The following is an 18209-nucleotide window of genomic DNA, read 5'->3' on the forward strand; positions in this document are numbered from 1 at the left end:
TAGTGAAGTGGAGTGAGGGAAGTCACAACAAAATTGAACTGTATTTGTGATGATTCTCTCTGGCACTTGAACTCCATTAGCAGTATTTCAACTTGAGTCCTGGATTGCTGTAACTATAGGCTGAATTTTAACTTTGCTACCCACTTGACAGTGCATCAGGATCAAAGAAGTTTCAGCAACACTTTGCCAGTGCTTTTTTGACTTTATCACTGACTTTCAGGTTTCTTGACCAAATGGAGGTAATGAATCGGATGATGGCCTGCAGCAGTCTGTTTATACTGATGTATTTACAGGTACTTTTGCAAGGATTGGATTTGATGTGTGAAACAAGTCTTCAGGCAGAACCAGAGTGTTGTGCATTGCACTGAGTAAGACTATCCCATGCTCAGGTAGGCCTTACTAAACAAACTTAATTTATATTTCCCTAAGGGAGAGGGCTGTAGATGAGATAAGTCAACAAAATGTTTAGATCTTGCAATATATTACTCTTCCTTCCTAATTAAAAATGCAACTTATACATTTAAATGAAAATGGCACATGTACATAAGTTCTCAGAATACAATATGACTAAACTATTCTTAGTAGTACCTATAAATCTAACAGCTTTGCAAAATCGTTTTCACTGTGAGACAAAGTATTTTTGACATGCATTTTTAAAAAATTCATTCATGGGAAATGGACGTTGCAGGATGGTTGACATTTATTGTCGTCTTGAGTTGCTATTGAGAAGGTCGTGAGAAGCTGCTTTCTTGAACTACTACAGTCTATGTTGTGTAGGTTGACCTACAATGCACCTAAGGAGAGAATTCCACGATTTTGACCCAATGACGGAGAAGGATTTGTGTTATATTTCCAAGTCAGGTTGCTGAGTGGCTGGGAGGGAAACCTGCAGGTGGTGGTGTTCCAATGTATCTGTTGACCTTATCCTTCCAGACGGAAGTGCTCACAGGTGCTGTGTCGGGATTGTTGGTGAATTTCTGCAGTGCATCTTGTAGATAGTATATACTGCTGATAGCTAGATTGTCTCTTATTGGAGATGGTAATTGCCTGGCATCTGTGTGGGGCAAATGGTACTTGCCACTTGTCAGCCCAAGCCTGTCCAGGCCATGTTGCTTTTGAATATGGACTGCTTCAGTATCAAGAGGTGTGAATGGTGCTGAACATTGTGCAATCATTGGTGAACATCCCCACTTCTGACCTTATGCTAGAGGGAAACTCATTGATGAAGTAGCTGAGGATGGTTGGGTCTGGGACACTACCATGAGGAAGTCCTGCAGAGATATTCTGGAGCTGAGATGACTGATATCCAACAGTCATGATCATCTTCCTGTTTGCCAGGTATGACTCCAACCAGCGGAGACTTTGCTTCCTGATACCCTTTGATTCCAGTTTTGCTCAGGCTCTTTGATGCCACACTCAGTCAAATGCAGCCTTGATGTCAAGGGCAGTTTCTCTTACCTCACCTCTGGAATTCAGCTCTTGAACCAAGGCTGTAATGAGGTCAGGAGCTGAGTGGCCCTAGTGAAACACAAGCTGGGCATCACTGAGAAAATTATTGCTGAGCAGGTGCTACTGGATAGCACTATTGATGACACCTTCCATCATTTTACTGCTAATCGAGAGTAGACTGATGGGGCAGTAATTAGCTGGGTTGGATTTGTCCTGCCTTTTGGGTACAGGACACAAGTGGGCAATTTTCCATATTGTTGGGTACATGCCACATGCCAATGTTCTAACTGTACTGGAACAACTTGGTTAGGGGAGTGGCAAGTTCTGGACCACAAGTCTTCAGTACTATTGCTGGAATGTTGTCAGGGCCCATAACCTTTGCAGTATCCAGTGTCGCCAACCATTTCTTGATGCCAGGTGGTGTGAATCAAATTGGAGGAAGCCGAGTTGGATAATCCACTTGACACTTCCAGCTAAAATTGCTGTGAACGTGTTAACCTTAGCTTTTGCACTGATGTGCTGTGCTCTTCCATCATTAAGGATGGGAATATCTGTGGGTCTTCCTCCTCCAGTGAGTTGCTTAATTGTCCACAACCATTCATGACTGGATGTGGCACGGCTGTAGAGTTTAAATCTGATTCATTCATTGCGGGATCACTTGAGCTTGTCCATCACTTGTTGCTTAAGCTGTCTGGCATGCAAGTAAAAACTGTTTGGCAGCTTCACCAGGTTGACACCTCATTTTTAGGTATGCTTGGTGCTGCTCTTCGCATGCCCTCCTGCACTCTCCATTGAACCAGGGTTGATTCTCTGGCTTGATGGTAATGGTTGAGTGGGGGATATAACAGGTTGCAGATTATACTGGAGTACAATTCTGCAGCTGTTGATGGTCAACAGCGCCTCATGAATGCTCAATCTTGAGATTTTAGATCTGTTTGAAGTCAGAGTAATTCACATGTAAAAAAGATTTTCCAAAACAAAAATATAATTGTTTAACAAGAAGTAACAAATGACTTTCTTCTTGTTCCATACAACATAATTTCAATTAACCTGCAGGTTGTTCTGATATACTGCTAGTTATGTCAAAGCGAACTGGCTATAATGCGATTGCCAAATTGTGAGCGGTGTTTGGATAATGCAAACTTTCCATTGAATGGGTATAGCAATCTTCTACAGCGTGATTTTCCATAGCGCGAGGTAACAGAGGAATGCAGCTGTCACATTATACCAGAATGCCCTGTATCAGGCGCCTTTCTCTCTCTATCCAGACATCTCCATTGTTTTCTATAAGCTTGATTCTGCCATTACAGCAACTCTGACTGTGTCAAATCGGAGTTTAATCTTGGCTGTGTGTCCGACATACTGGTTGAGACCAATGGCATTGATTGATCTGTCTGAATTGAAGCCCCTGCCTCACTTTGCTAGGACAGTAACTTCTGTAACACCAGGAAAATTTCAGTTTCCTTGTGATTTTCACCTTTATTTTATGACTTTTGCTTTGGGCTGTAAAATTAATTTGGATTGTAGGAGGTTTTTCATTCTTTCCATTTGTCATACATTCTTTTTCAAGCAAATGATCTACGTGACCCTGATTGAGGATCTCTCCAATCTTCACTGGAAATATGAATGCAACTCATCTCTTTACAATTACATATTGATGTGACAGGTCTTGCAGAGTGCACAGAGGTCAGTGAAGGTCAATGCATGACATGCATTGCTCAAAGTGATTGGGAATGGAGCAGCAATTTGTGACAAGTGTAGCTCAGTATGATCTGTGCAAAGGGATAGTGTGAGACACATACAGCTTATGTGAACAGATTATTTCTTTTTTTTATATAAGATTAGTCATTTTCGGACTCACATTGTGATTGACAGTGTAAGAGCAGAATACTGATCTAATACAGAATATAGACAATCATTTGAAAAGTTATATCTGTAGTACTATGTCCTTGGTAGGTGGCCAGCAAGAAAATTGTCTCCACTTTAGAAAGCAACTACTGGCATTTTTATCGCTCTCATCAGAAGACGGTTTGACCAGGCATGTTACTCTCCCTCTTCAGTAAGTATGAACAAAATGACTACTGCTACCATTTTATTTTTGGCAGAAAGTTGTTAGAATATTGATTTACAGTTTGAGTGAGCTAATTTCAAAGAGATTTTTCCTTTATTTTGGTCTTTGAGACAGGGCAAAAGTTCACCATGATCCTGCAGAACTGTGAGATTTTCTTCAAGTGACCTTGAAGTTAAGTATCTGTTCAATATGTTTCACAATGTTACAGGAACAAGCTTTAAGCTTTAGTTTCACACTCGCCAGCAAGCAATAGATTTTAATATAAATTGGAGACAGACATCTGTACAATGTAACACTTCAGGATGGTCTCTCAAGGTTATTTTTTGTGTATAAAGATACTAGTTCTCTCTTTTCCTCTCTAATACCCTCTCAGTTTTGGGCTTATCAAGACAAAGTATACAATGTTGGGGAAATAGATTAAAAAATCTTGTACTTAATCATCCTATCAAGTGTTTTCTGGGAAGATATATCAGAGTTCAGAACTGTGGTAAATTCAGTTCACAATGTTGCAATGACTTTCCTGATATAACAGCAGAATCTTGGGAAAAGTTAATGGTAAAAGTGATGTGTAATTATCTGATTACACTCCTGATTCCTTTCACCCAGTGCTGGGTATAGAGCTGTAATGTGCCTTAATAACAATTCCAGGAGAATTTCCCATTTACATGCCAATGTGATGTTATCATTTTTTACACATACGATTTCTCTAAATGAAATTTCTTAGTTAAGGCTAATTAATCCATGTAACGTAAATGACTCTAAAGAATTCAATTTCTTTTGGCACAGACGTTTTCCTAAATATACATTTTTTTTACAAACACTTTTTCCTATGGATTTCATATTTCAATTCCCAGTCAATATTTCCAGCTTCCATTTATATACCTATACTCAGTGAACGCATCAACTGTTTTACAGTGCTGTCCAATCATTTGCTTTATGAGGTTGCCAGAACTTTCTCTAGCTTAAGCAATCATTTTAAAGCATCACCAGAAATCTTTTTAACTTTGCCCCCCTCTCTGTACTCTAACACAGTTTCTCATTCAGGTTGAACCCAATAAATCTTTGTGCCTTGGTGAATCTTTCTGGTCTACTATCCAGCATGCTTCCTTTACTCTTGAAACATTGACTGCACCCCTGTCTCATTCCAGTGGTCTAAATTCCTCACTAGTGTCTTAGCATCACTTCCAAGTCTAACATATCAGTGAGTCAGAAGTAGAAAGATTCATGGGATTCAAGGAGGTAGTGATTGATTTTTGGAAAAGATAGGGACCAGACCAGACTCCCTCAAATATATATGAAGAAGATAGCCTAGACCCTAACTTTTTCTTATTTTAAAGGCAAATGACTAGTGTTTTGTTCCAGATGCAATTTGATGGGTCAAACTACCGGATTTATAGCAAAACACACTTTATTCATCCACTATAGCTAAAATACACCAAAAGAAAGACAAAAGAAAATAATTGGTTTCACTGTAATTCTTTCAAAATGTTAACAAAATAACAGATACAGTAACTATTACTACTTAACCATTCCAATATAGTAACATCCCATAAACACACCCTTGACGAAAGGCAAATTCAGAAACCACATTATTTCACATGCAATACCTGCCTCTGGAAGAGAACCCCCAGCTTTCAGCTATTGCTAAGAGAGGGACAAATAAAACCTTCAATTTCTTCAAAACCCCAACAGTAATTGCTGAAAGCTAAAACTAAAAGTTCTGGTTCTGTGGGAGCTTGACAACACCCATTCAGGCTGCTTCTATTGTTCCAACTTTAAAAAAAACCTCACAAGCTGTTTACACTGAGTTTTAAATAGATAGCTTGACATTGCTGCCTTAAAACCTCACTTCAAAAAAGAAAAGAACAAAATACACCTCTTAAAGCCATAGTATCCATAACCACAATACTAAATTGAGTGTCTTTCTACCCTCATGAGTGATAAATGAGGTTACATGGCACAATTTTGAAGAGCAAGAAGATAAAGGTCTACAAACATTTGAGAGGCACAGATGGTGTGGATAATCAAAGGCTTTCTGCCAGTGTGGAAATGTCAACTACAAAAGGGCACAGGTTGAAGTTGAGGAGGTGCCGGGGGTGGGGGGGGTGGAGGGATTGATGTTTAGGGGAGAAGTGCGGGGAAAATGTTTCACACAGAAGGTCATGGGTGCAGGCAAACACTGCCAGTGGAGGTGGTGGAAGCACACATTAGCAATGTTTAAGGCATATCTTGATAGACATATCTTGAAAGGCAAAAAAGACAGATAGAAACTGCATTTGGGCAGTAAGTAGTGGATCTAAATGAGGATTAGGAATTAGCACAGGTTTCGTGGGCCAAAAGGCCTGTTCCTGTGCTGTAATGTATTGTATTATGACGATTCCACAAAAAAATCCTTAACAGTAGAAGAAAGTTCTGAAGAAGAATCCATGAAAAGGAAACTGTAGGAAAATAGCAAATGAAAATATTGCAAAACTGCACCGAAGAGCAGCAAGTATAACTTAAATGAAATATGCCTTTAAGAGAACAACAGCCACACAGCTCCAGAAAAATAAAATACTGTACAGATTGAATACTGGACAAAGAATTGAATTGGAGCTTCAAGGAAGCTAATTTGAAAGATAAAACAAATCAGACAAGAGGAACAATCTTGAGGCGAGAAAGTCTTTTGCTAAAAGTTTGGAACTTTATTTTAAATCAGAGAAGGTTGTCACTGCTATTTTGAAAATGGGAGAAGCATATCTTCCATTTTATTCTAAGTGAAGCACAAATTAAGACTGGTAATCCTGCACTATTTTAAGACTGAGTACATCCAGAAAATCTCAAGAGCTCTACTGTAACAATATTGCTACCTTTATAAAGACTCAAAAGCTTTATTGCAGTAGTATTGCTACATCAAAGAGGTTTAAGTCTTTAAGTGATTTATAAATGTAGCAATTTTGTTTACAGAAAAATGAGTTTTAAAGGCAACAGAAGGAAAAAAAATAGATTTCTGTTGGCTCAATAGCTAGTGAGATAAGATCAAAGACATTTTGTTACAATATCTGTAAGATTCCTTGGTTTAAACTGGGACACAGTAGATCTCCTAACAGAATCTAAAATGTTCAAAGAGAACTATGAATGTGACCAGTGCAGAAATATGAACATTTAAGATGTGCTTAAGAATTGAAAATGAAGGTCTACACAGACTTAAAATACATCAGAATTAATAGCGGAAGACATAAAAGATCTTTAAAGGACATGGACAACATTAGAATACCAATTCAGAGCCGAATGAAATTTCTGAATTTATTGATTGAAATTTATATCACTTAGACAGATATCTACAGAATCTATCAACTACCTAGTGTGCTTATGTAGAGAATATGTCTCATTATGTGATGGGGAACTCAGAAGCAGAATTGTTAAGTAAGTGATCGCATCAATTTTCAAGAAAGCCTACCTGAAATATTTGCTTGAAAAATTGAAGATTTATGACATTGAAAAGCTGAAGGATGAATACAAGTATCAATTGATGTTCACAAATCAATAAAGCTTGCAGGTTCTAAGTAGGAAATCACTTATTCAAACAATCACTGGAACTTTCAAACATAACACACATCTTTCTTAATGCACCAAGGAATTGCTCAAATTTCATTTGATTTTACAAGGTATGTGGCAGAAAAAGACCAATGCTACAGAACAGTCTGATGTAGTTACAAAGGGTCATACACTGACACAAACAAACTGTTCACAAGGAATGTTTTCGAGTTACAATGTAGACCATCTGGTATCCCCACCAGACGCATGATTAAACCATAATCTGACCATATAAAATGAGACTATGAGTCATGAACCTGTTTCACACTGTCAGTCTTATGGAAAACAGAAATGCCATTGAACAATCCAAAGAGTTTGAAAAAATTCCACTTTGTTTCTGCAATAACCTGATGACTCCTCGTTATAGGCTAATATCAACACAGGGGCAAAGCATCATTATTCCTGCAAGTGCTAAATTGTGTGTACATAGAAGTCTTCAAATACAAAACTTTCAGCAGGAAATTGCTTACCAATTTCAAGCACAGAATCAACACCACTGAAATGCTTTACATATCACAGATGTTTGATATTATGGACATTACTGGACTAGCAACCACAAAGCATACTAGCATGTTGAAACCTCACACAACTCTCAATCTAATGAATTACAGAGATATCAGATCCACAACAGAACCACAGCAGATCATTCAAGAAACAATTGCTGAGCTGAATGTGAAAGAAGAATGGAACACATCTTAATCAGTGGAATTAAAATCACAGCTCTCTGATTTAGAGAGAATATTGAAACTTCAAGAAGAAAAAGGCTGACCAGCTAGTTGATGATCAATTTAAGCGTGGGGATTTCATCTCAGTGATGGTGAAGTCTTCAGAGAATACATCCACATGGCTCACAAAGATGATCGAAGTTCTGGAAGAGCAAGAAATGAATCAGCTTGAATTACAAGCTATGCATCATTCATGTAATGAAGCAATTGCCACTTTACAAGATGACTTGGAAGACCTTGTATGTAAGACAGGCTCAGCATGTGCAGCTGCAGAAATATCAACATGAGTATAAAACAATGCTAGAGGAAATGGTTGACTTTCAAACACAAATGAAGCTACTCAGTGCACAAAAGAAGGAGTTGAAATTGCTCAGGAGGGAATCAGTTCAGAAATAAATGCCAAGCATGTTCTAGTGAGAGAGCTTGCAGGATTTAGCTGCAACTAACCAATCACTGAAGCAAGAAATGGAAGAGCTACAGCTTCCAAGAAAATAGCTGGCAAACAGGAACAACAGGCAACATGATTGTCAATAGCTCGTCTGGACAAAAACACCTTCATGAGATCTGGACATCACAGTAAAGTACCTAAATATTTTAGATGCTTTTCAGCTCACGTTATTGCAAACAGTTAAACGTTTTTTGAAAAGAAAAGAGTATTCTTTTTATACCTTTTGCCTTTAAGTGCCCTCGAAGAACTTCAGATACTGTGTGCATATAAGGCTGCAACTCCACCCTAGAGTCAGTCTGACTAAGAATTCAGGTAACATGCATTAAACTTAATTTCTCTGCTTTAATGTTTTCTTTGTATCTTTTGTGTTTTACTGTTTTAAGTAAATTAACAATGCTATTAATTAATCCTGGTAACATAACAATTAATGCTGTGTACACAGTTTTTAAAAATGCAAACTGGGCAACCTGTGGTATTTTTGCTTCCTGTATATAGACCATCAAGCTATATCAGAAGGAGGAGGTCTGTGTTAAATATTCACTTTCCCCATTGATTCTAGCAACAGTCTGACTCAGTGACACTGACAATTAATGTGCCAATGCTTGCGATCACATTAAAGATTTGTTGATTTTGCATTCTAGTTTCAATGTTTATCTGTGAAAAAGTAAAATTAAGAGAAATAGTTTATTACATTATCCCAATGGAGCATGTCCATTAAGACAACTATGCTGCATTAACAAAATTCGCAAATGTTGTCAACTTAATTACTTTCCTTTATCATATTTAGGAGTTAAAGAATAGACTTTCTCATTAGATAAAATTGTTCTTATTCACAGTTCTTTCCACAGGAAGATGGTGAACTCCAGTACGTCAATCAATTTACAACTAAATTGTTTTTCCCACAGAGGCAGATAGTCATAGATTCATACAGCATAAAAGGGGCCCTTTGGCCCATTGAGCCTGTGCTGGTCTATCTACACTAATCCCACCTTCTAGCATTTGGCTCATATCCTTGAATGTGGGCATGATTTTACAGTGAAAATTAGGAGGTTTAGAGGGGATTTCAGGAAATGCTTTTCAATTCAGTGAGTGGTGGGGGTCTGGAATGCACTGTCGAGGAGGATTGTTGAAGTAGGAAACTTCACAAACTTTAAAACGCACTTGGATGAGCACTTGAAGTATCATAACATTCAAAGCAATGGGTCAGGTGTTGGAATGTGGAGAAAGTGAGGTCTGCAGATGCTGGAGATCAGAGCTGAAAATGTGTTGCTGGAAAAGCGCAGCAGGTCAGGCAGCATCCAGGGAACAGGAGAATCGACGTTTCGGGCATAAGCCCTTCTTCAAGAAGGGCTTCCTGAAGAAGGGCTTATGCCCGAAACGTTGATTCTCCTGTTCCCTGGATGCTGCCTCACCTGCTGCGCTTTTCCAGCAACACATTTTCAGCTCTGTTGGAATGTGGGCCTAGCATAGATAGTAATGCATTTTTCACAGTCCAGATTCAATGGGCTGAAAGGCCTCTTCAGTAATGTAAGATTTGATGAGTCAAATGCTCATCCACATATTTCTTAAAGGTTCCTGCCTCAGCTACCCTCTCTGGCATTGTTTTCTAGATTCCCACTACTCTCTGACTAAAAAATGTTTTCCTGACAGATCCTCTAAAATTCCTGCTCTTCACCTTAAAATGATGTCTCCTCATTGTTGACCCCTCAATAAAGGGAACAGCTGATTCCTACCCACCCTGTCCATGCCTTGTACGCCTCCACCAGATACCCTCTAAGCCTTCTCAGTTCAAAAGAAAACACCCTGAGATGCTCCAGTCTTTTTTCATCACTGAAATATTCTAATCCAGGCAACATCCTGTGGAATCTCCCCTGCAACTTTCCACTGCAATTATATCCTTCCTATTAGTGTGATGACCAAAACTGCACGTAGTATTCCAGCTGTGGCCTAACCAAATGTTTTGTACACGACCACCCTGCTGGAATTATCAATGCCATGGCTGATAATAGCAAATGTTCTGTATTCCTTCCTAACTATCCTTTAAACCTGCCTTGCTACCTTCAGGGATCTGGAGACAAGCACCCCAAGGTCCCTCTGTTCCTCTGAGCTTCCTAATATCTTGGTATTTCTTCCAAAGTGTCACTTTTCAAGGTTAACTACAAGCTGTCACTGAACTGGCCTCCTGACCAACATGTCTGTATCTTGCTGTCACGTAAGACCTCCTCCCTCACTATTAGCCACACAGCCAATTCTGAACTTATCTCCACAGCAGTATTTTCTCAACAAAAATATTAATTTGTCAATTGCGATACCCTTTGTAACTTCCTGAAATTGAGGAAAATGCTATATCAATGCAATTTCTTTCATGTTGTAATTGAGTCTTCTTGGTAAAATCATTGAACCATTGAAACAGCTTGCAACTAACCACTATTCTTGTGATTCTAGGCAATCAGTATGCGTGTAATGGGAGTTTTGAGTGCAATTCTGAGCAGGGGTAATTCATTTCTCAGGGAAAGTGATTAGGTGGTGAATATCATTGGAATCAAAGTGAGTTGATGATGAAAATGCCTGATCCAACCTCTGCTCCCATCCTTGTCGCACTACCTAAAATCAACTGCTCTTGTTTAATGCAGAAACCTAACATTTCCTTCCCTTTCCTTGTAGCATCCTAGCAACCTGCCATAGAACCATACAGCACGGAAACAGACCCTTCTCTCCAACTCATCATACTGACCACGTTTCCCAAACTAGTCTCATTTGCCTGTATTTGCCTGTATTTGGTCCATATCCCTCGAAACCTTTCCTACTTATATACCTATCCACATGCATTTTAAATGTTGTAACTGTACCTGCATCTACCACTCCCTCTGACAATTTATTCCACATATGAACCACCCTCTGTGTGAAAAAGTTGCCCCTTAGGTCCCTTTTAAATATTTTTCCTCTTGCTGTAAAAATATGCTCCATAGGGAAAAGGCCTTTGCTATTCACCTTATCTACGATCCCATGATTTTATAAATCTCTATACAGTCACCCCACAACTTCCTATGTTCCAGGAAACAAGTCCTGGCCTATTCAACCTCTCCTTATAACTTAAACCCTCCAGTCCTGGTAATATTCTGATAATCTTTTCTGAATCCTTTCCAATTTAATAATATCATTCCTTTAGCAGGGCAACCAGAACTGTGCACAGTGCTCCAAAAGTGGCCTCACCAATGTCCTATACAACCTCAACATGATGACCCAAACTTTAAACTCAATGATCTGAGTAATGAAGAAAAGTGTGCTAAACATATTCTTAATACCCTGTCTACTTGTGATGCAACTTTCAAAGAACTATGCACCTGAACCTCCATGTCTCTCTGTTCAACTCTGCCCAGGGTCCAACCATTAACTGTATAAGCCCTGTCCTTATTCATTTTTACAAAATGCAATACTTTGTATTGGCCAGTAATTGTAAGCATAAATACAGCTACACACTACTTACAGATCAAGACCACTTGACAGATGAGAGGGCTATATTTGGACTAAGGAGGAAGAGGCAGCTTTAATTGAATTCTTGAAGCCCTGTTCCTACTAGAGTCAAACCTATCTTTATTCTTTTATTGTTATATGTTTGTTTGCTGCTGATTATGGATGACTAGTTTTTCTACCTCCTTACTGATTCTTGATTACTAATTTGCAATAATTTTATTTTCTTGTTTGATACATTTCTGATGCCCCCAGTTGTGATTTACATATATACTGAATGACATTGAAGTCAAATGAGTGAATGCATGATGAAAGTAATGTCAAATATCTGCTCTAAAGTGTTGAATATTAATTCTTGCATGTGAGTATTATTCAAATTACTATGTTGTTGCTCATGGGGAGTGTTGCAATAATGGTAAACATACACTATGAATGTTAAACTTCCATCTTCTGATTTTAATACCTGAGTCCTTCATGGAGTAAATTAAGTTTTAAAGAGAAAAAATAATGAGCTGAAATGGCTGCTGTAATCACCTAACTACAAACGGAGGCAATCCAGGGAACCCATATGGCACATAGGAGGCCATTCACTTCTGACGACACTGGCTCATTAAATGAGTATCATTACCAAATTCCTGCTTTCTCCCCATACTCTTGTGCATTTTTTTTCAGACGATCATCCAATACCCTCTCGAATGCCTCAATTGAATCTGTCTTGACCACCCTTTCAGGCTGTGCATTCCAAAACTGAGCTACCTGCTGAGAGAAATGGTTTTCCTAACCACCCTTGTTTTTTTTGCAGATCACTTTCAATGCACACTGTTTTGTCATGTTCCTTTCAAAAAATGGGAACAGTTTCTCCAGCCCATTCATGACTTTGAAAACCTCAATCAGATCTATTTAGCCTTCTTCTCTCCAAGGAGAACTATTCCAACTTCTTCAATCTATCCTCATAACTGAAGTTCCTCATCCTTGGAACATTCTTGTAATCTGCTTCTGCACTCTCTGCAATGCATTCACATTCTTCCTATAATTTGATGCGCACAACAGTACAAAATATTGCAGCTGAGGTTTAACAAGAGTCTTATACAAGTTCACCATCACCTTCTTGCTCCTGTACTCTATGCCATTATTAATAAAACCGAGGACACTGTATGTTTTACTTATTGTTTTCTCTACCTGTCAATGATCTGTGCACAAATAAATCTAGGTCACTCTGTTCCTGCATTACGTCAGAATTGTACCACCTATTTTATATTGCTTTTCCAAGTTCCTCCTTCCAAAATGTATGTTGCCTCTGCTGATTACCTTGAAGAGAACTGCTGTAATAACTTTAATAATAATCTCTAATTGGTTCTCCTATGATATTTTAAGCTAAACTGTCTTGTTGTTTCCTGCTGTCTCCCACCCTTTTGAAAATAAGTTTTATTTGCTATTTTCCAACCTAAAGGGATCCTCCCTGAATTGAAAGATAAATGCCAATGTATCACCAATCTCAAAGCCGCTGCTTTTAAGGCTCTCGACTGAGACAGAACATTATCTAGGAATTTAATAGCCAGCAGCTCCAATGATTTGCTCTATACCACTTCTCAGGTGCTTATAGATTTCTAGAGTTCATCCCTTCCATTTCCAGATTTGCAGCTATTTCTAAAATGTTACTTGTATCCTCTGTAATCAAGACTTATGCAAAATACCTGTTCAATTCATCAGTCATCACTTTATGTGCCCTTATTAATTCCTCAGTCTCATTTTTTTATATGGTTAATATTTACTTTGTCACTATTTTCTTTCTAAAATGTCTATACAAAATCTTACAGTCTCTTTTATATTTCTAGCTAGCTTTCTGTTATGCTCTAATTATTTCCTCCTTTTGAATATTTAGCCATTCTTTGCCAATATCTGATCAATATTCTGATCTTCTACCAATCTTTTTGTCATTATATGTTTTTTTCTTTAAATTTGATATTATCAATACATTTTAACTTAACTATTTAAATTCTGTAAGTCAGTTTAATTCATCATCACTTTAAAATAAGAGCTCAGACAGATTTTACAATTTAAGTTTTATACAGTCGTTTATTGGTTCCAAAATATGCTTGCCTGGTCAGTTTTGTTCCAATGTATAGATCTATTAGTGATGCTGTCAACTTACTGAAGGGGTAATTGGGAAAGATTTCTGCAGTTGTAGCAGTATAGCAACAAGGTGCAGATAGGAGAAGCTGTAAAATACCATTAACAAATAGATAAATCAGAGGAACCATTTTTAGTGGGCAGTATTTCAATGTTAAGGTAAAGTTGAGAATAATGATACTTGCTTTAACCATGTATAAATAGCACAGCAGCTTCATTTGGAGATATAAATGCACAGTTAAAGGCAAATGTACACATTACATTGTTCACCATTGTTTTAGTGAAAACAACATCTTCTTCTCTGCTACACCATTTAAGTGAGCAATGTGAAGTTGTTATATTTACACAGGAGATATGAAATAAATGCATCGTGGAAAATAGTCTAGTTAATTCAAATGCAAGTAAATTTAGAATGTGCTAAAGATTAATTACTGCCAAATGATTTCTCTGACACTGGTAAAGTACGAAGTCTCATTACTTCATCTTTAATTATCAGAGGTTTAACATTGCACAATTATTTTTAGTCTTTCTTTTCTATCTCTTTCTTTTCCATCTTTTTTCTTAGTCCAATCTTTATTTCACTCTCTTTGGGCTGGATTTTCATCTTTGAGGTGGGTAGTGTGAGTTGGGAAAATTCCCAGCTCAATGCACATATGTCTAGACAAAGTGAAGGCTGTAAGGTGTGATGCAGTCTAGCCAGCCAACCTGGTAAAGAGTATGGAAGCAGTCGCAGGGTTTCTGAGCATTGAGACAGACTGTTGAAATGGTCTGTCTTGATACTGTGTGACTTCATCACAGTGATAATAAAAACAGTAATGGTGTTAAGATGGTTGTGTTGTCCTTGTTGTTTTTCAAAAGTGTTTTATAATACGCAGATTCTGAAATGTCTGGCTTGATCTACTTGACGAAGCTTTTAAGTTTAAAAAAGTACGCTTGTACAATGAAAGGGGAGTGGCCAGTTCTCCCAGCTCAGCTTTTACTCTGGTTTGGTTTGGTTTGGGTTTAAGCTGTCTGGCTGTTCAGAGCAAGCAGTCAGTTTTTTGACACTGTTAGTCAAAGAAACAGCTGCATGGAAGAAAGTGTTCCATGCTGAATCTCTCTGCCATCTCTCTCCTGTAAGACCCTGTGTTTGACTTTACCTTTTTTGTCAAGGGGTGTTTATGTGGATTGTTGTAAGTATTTGGAATGGCATCATTAAGTTGGGATAATCTGTTGGATTTTCGGATAGGTTAGGTTATTCTATATTCTGTTCTCTTTTGTTTATGTTTCATTCGGTAATCTTGCAAATAAATTTTGATTTGTTTTAAACTAAATGGTTGTTCCAGCTGCATCACTCCTAGAATATCCACTCACACCTGCTTAAAACAACTAGCAAAGTTAGGGTCAGGGCTATTTTCTTGAAATATTTTAAGATTGGGGGCACTTTGCAGGAATTGTTCCAAATTGGAATGAAGGTTGCTGGACTCGAAGGCAGTAAGTGGTAGGTGCTATTGTCTTTTGTTCCAGGTGTTGATTTCAGTGCTTGGGATAGCAATGGCTCTTTCAATCACTAAGCATTTTCTGGGGGTGGAAGAAGTGACTTGGAGGGGTTTACAAAAGGCCAAGCTGCTGGAAATAGCAGACAAACTGGAGTTGGAGCTGCCCCTTTCCATGAGGAAATGAGAGATAATTACAGTAATACCTCAGCATTTAAATTTGCTGGAAATGCTGTCAGAATCTTTAGAGATAGCTAAAATTCAATTGAAAATGAAACGGCGTGAGTTTGAGGCAAAAGGTAAGGAAAGGGAAAAAGAAATGAAACGGTTTGAATTACAATTAAAAGCAGAGGACAGAGAAAAAGAACAAATCACTTTAGGAGAGAGGAAAAGAAGAAAGAGAGGGAATTTGAACTTCAGAGATTGGTACTTACATAGGAAAGTCACCTTTAAAGGATGGAGATGGAGGCTGAAGGTAAGGTTAATATGGAATAGAGTGAACTGAGCAAACCCATGGATTGCACAAGGATGTAATTAATATTTGCCAGACAAGTCATTCATGTTAAGAATTGGAAAACCACAGACAGTAATAAAACCCATACCTTTAATACCTATTCCTGCATTTGAGGAATCTTTTATAAGAGTCTTAATTGATTGCTTCGGACCCCTATCTAAAACAAAATGTGGGATTCAGTATTTGTTAAAATAATGGATATATCCACGAGATTTCCAGAGGCTGTTCCATTACGCAATATCACAGCTAATAGGATTGTAGAGGAGTTACTCAAAATTTCCACAAGGTGTGGAGTACCCACAGAGATACAAGCAAATCAAAGATCAAACTTTACATCAAAATTATTCAAGGACGTTATGGACAACTGAGGAATAAAACAATTCACATCCACTGCATACTATCCAGAGTCACATTGAGCTCTAGAAAGGTGGCATTAGACATGTTGAGGGCTTATGGTCAAGACTATCCAGATGATTAGGATAAGGGAATTCCATTTGTACTTCTTGCCATCAGAAATGTACAAATTAATTGACCAAATTCAGTCCATTTGAAGTAATTTTTGGGCATGAAGTAAGAGGACTGCTAAAATTGATTAAGGAGAAATTGGTAAGTCAGAATTCAGAGACCACATACTTGGACTATGTCTCAACTTTTAGGGAATGATTAGATAGAGTGGGGGAGTTGGCTAGACAGTGTTTAAAAGTATCATAGCATACAATGAAATAGGAAGCAGACAAGAGATCAAAAATTCACAATTTTGCTATCGGAGATAAGGTGTTAATGTTACTTCCAGGGACAGGTGAACATTTAAAAACAAGGTTTAGTGGACCTTATCAAGTCAAAAGGAAATTGAGTGAAATGAACTATTTCAGAAAAGAATAAATCTCACAGAGTTTGCCATGTGAATATGCTCAAATGGTATTTTGACAGGGAAGGAAAGCCAAAAGAGACTGTGTTATTGGTTACAACACAGAATGAAGAACCAAGTTCAGAGGATTCTGAATTGGACATTCCACAAATTAAAATGGACAATGAGGAAATTGACAAAAATTGGGATACGTTATTGAGTTACCTTCCAGAGGAATATCGAAATGACCTGAAACTATCACAATGAGAGGTATATGGAAATAATCTGCAAAATATTAACCTAATTATGTATGATGTAGATATAAGAGATGCTGTTCCAATTAAGCAACATCCTTATAGGCATAACCCTCTAAGGTTGGCACAGGTTCAAAATGAGATTTAATGTATGCTCCAAGATGGCATAATCAAAGCGAGTTACAGTGACTGGAGCTCACCCATAGTCATGGTGCCAAAATCAGATGGTACCCAATGATTATGTATGGACTATCGCAAAGTCAATGCAGTTACAAAGACAGATGTATATCTGAATCCATGTTTGGAAGGCTGTGTTGGAAAGGTAGGGCAAGCAACTTACATTTTGAAGTTGGACCAACTCAGAGGGAACTGGCAGGGACCCCTGTGCAAAAGAACGAAGACAATTTCGGCTTTTTTAACTTCAAGTGGGACTGTATCAACTTAAAGTTATGCCATTTCATATGAAAACTGCAGTTTCATTTCAGAGCCAAACTAATAGGTTATTGCCAGATTATCCAATTGTGTTGTATGTAAGATGACCTGATGATTTTTAATCACACAAGGAAGGAACATTTACAACATTTTATGGAATTGTTCGGGAGGCAGGCTTGGTGATAAACTTAACTAAAAGTGAATTTGTCAAAACCCAAGTCACCTTCCTGGACCATGTTATTGGACATGGACAAATGGCCCCGCGCAATGCAAAAACTAAGGTAATTGGGGAGTTTCCCATATCATCGACAAAAAGGGCAGTACTACGATTCCTGGGATTGAGTGGATTTTATCGAAAGTTTGTATCAAATTTTAGCAGTGTGGCTGTTCCACTCACTGAATTGCTAAAGAAGGCAAGAAGTTTCAGTGGACAACAGATTGTCCGAAGGTAGTTGGCAGCCTGAAAGCTGCTTTAACCACTGCCCTAGTGTTAGCCACATCTAATTATGCAAAGTGATTCAAAGTGGCTGTCAATGCAAGTGATGTGGGTTTTGGGGCTGTGCTCCAACAGGAAGATGACAAAAAACATAGAAAGACCTATTGGGCATTTCTCCAGGAAATTGAACATTCACCAGTAGAAATATTCGACAATTGAGAAGGAGACTTTGAGCTTGGTGGTAGCGTTACAACATTTCAATGTTAATGTTACCAGTAATGTATCTGGGACAATCATATACACTGATCATTGAAGTTTGTGGAAAATTTAAGGAAAAAAATCCCAAACTGTTTAGATGGAGCTTGTCTGTACTGCCATTCA

Source organism: Chiloscyllium plagiosum, chromosome 24 (assembly GCF_004010195.1).
Source record: "Chiloscyllium plagiosum isolate BGI_BamShark_2017 chromosome 24, ASM401019v2, whole genome shotgun sequence".
Taxonomy (NCBI): domain Eukaryota; kingdom Metazoa; phylum Chordata; class Chondrichthyes; order Orectolobiformes; family Hemiscylliidae; genus Chiloscyllium; species Chiloscyllium plagiosum.